This window comes from Penaeus monodon, chromosome 22, assembly GCF_015228065.2.
Source record: "Penaeus monodon isolate SGIC_2016 chromosome 22, NSTDA_Pmon_1, whole genome shotgun sequence".
Taxonomy (NCBI): domain Eukaryota; kingdom Metazoa; phylum Arthropoda; class Malacostraca; order Decapoda; family Penaeidae; genus Penaeus; species Penaeus monodon.
In genome coordinates this window covers 26,084,282-26,086,008 of record NC_051407.1, presented here as the reverse complement: position 1 = coordinate 26,086,008, position 1,727 = coordinate 26,084,282, and the positions used below count along the sequence as shown (strand labels likewise).

Sequence of the window (1,727 nt, the reverse complement as noted above, 5' to 3'; positions counted from 1 at the left end):
AAAAAAAAAAAAACACAGCATTTTCCTGGCGGTGTTAAGTAGCATTGGAACCTCCTCCTCATGTCTAAAGTAACCACATTTATAGCCTAACACTAAACTTAAAAAAAAAAAAAAGGTATAAACCTATTGCAAAAGAGCCAAAGTCATGTTTACCCAGCACTATAGAGAGCCTACCAGTTTCAGATTAGGTTATTTTGAAAGTTGAAATGACAAGTTAGAGCATGTCCAGATGCATAGGTCTGATTGGCTGGCATACCCAAGAAGTAACACTAAAGGTAGGCAGACTGCTGGCTAAACAACTAGTTTGCAATTGAATCTGTTTAGCCAGTAGTTTGTCTCTGATGTTGCTTCTAGGGCATGTCCACTGATCGAGTCCACTTGTCCGGATGTGCTTTTTTTAATCCTGGGTCCCACTATCTAGACTCAATCATGATTCCTGAGCCACCTCCAACTGCCTAGCCTACTGTTTTGGTTACATTGCAATTACACTTCCCTTAGGCTTAGCACCGCTGGGCTGGCTTCAAAATGTTTTCATGGTGTTATAAGTATTCAGTGATATTTAGAAGGAGTAAGATGATCAGAGACTATAGGTCATCACTGCCTGTGAAAGAATTAGCAGGATGTAGGCAAAGAATTCCCCAGGTCATTCTTAGATGATTTATGTGCCTAGGCCTGACAGAGATGGCTGTAATGTGTTAACTTTGAAGTTTGGCAACAGTGCGAGTCGTAAACAAATTTTAGAATCGACTTTTTAAGGACAATCCTTAAATTTGCCAAAGAAAATGAAGGCCGCCCCAGGTCCCACAATAAGATAAGACTGTACATACATACAAACATACTTCTTTTATCATGGGTATTGTGATAAAGCATAGTTTACATTTTCAGTTGTTGATTTTTCTCCCCTGAAGTGAAAAAAGCAAAATATTACATTTTCTCTTTTTATTTGTGACCATCTTATATGAAAGTAGAATATGTTTACTCTACTTTCAGTGGTACTCAAGTATATAATCTCATTATTTTCATTGTCTTATTTAGGTGGAGGGGAACTTACTGGATATGGGAAATGTCTTAAGTGGCTGGGATAAAAAGAATTTTGACTTGGAGCCACAAGCAACTGTGAAGACAAGTGCATCAGGACTAAAGACAGAAAAAGACCAGCCCAGCGAGAGCATTGGCCAAACACCACAGCACAATGGTATGGCATCTAAAGGATAGTTCAAGAGCAAAACTTTCATGTCTTACAGAGAGGAATATAAGTCAACAATATGTAACATTATTTATTTTCAATTTATATTATGATCTCTGTGTAGAGCTTGTTCAGTGATTTGGCATGGTCAGTGAGCTAATTGATTCATAGTACCATAAAATATTATTTCCTTTAGCTTGTACATGGCTAATTTCATTTTAAAGACAAAAACAAACAAACATTCTTTTAGGTTGGTATGAAAGTAAGGAAAATAATACAATGTCATTGTGTCTATGTCATTGTTTCCATTTTTGTTTGAGATTTTTTTATTCATTTTGTTTTATGATCATGTGAATTTTCAGGCAACACTGTAAAGGATGAAGCAACGGTCAGCATTACACCCCCCGCCTCAGAAGCTGGCAATGATGAGGATGTTGGTTCCTGGTTTCGAAATGGCAAACCCTTGCAAAAATTAGCAGAATCTTCTAAGCACAAATGCCAGAAAAGAAACGACGCCCAGGCATTGAGCTCCCAATCACCA

General features: G+C 37.6%; 1 long non-coding RNA gene across 2 annotated transcripts in view; it reads left to right on the top strand.

The window, feature by feature from the left end:
• Positions 1 to 1,618, top strand: part of LOC119587601 — an 8,511-nt gene extending 6,893 nt beyond the window's left edge. For both annotated transcript variants that reach the window (XR_005230011.1, XR_005230012.1), the window contains exons 2-3: positions 1,036 to 1,195; positions 1,549 to 1,618. This is a non-coding gene — a long non-coding RNA (uncharacterized LOC119587601). The remainder of the gene's footprint in view (positions 1 to 1,035; positions 1,196 to 1,548) is intronic.
• The last annotated feature ends 109 nt before the right edge of the window (positions 1,619 to 1,727 follow it).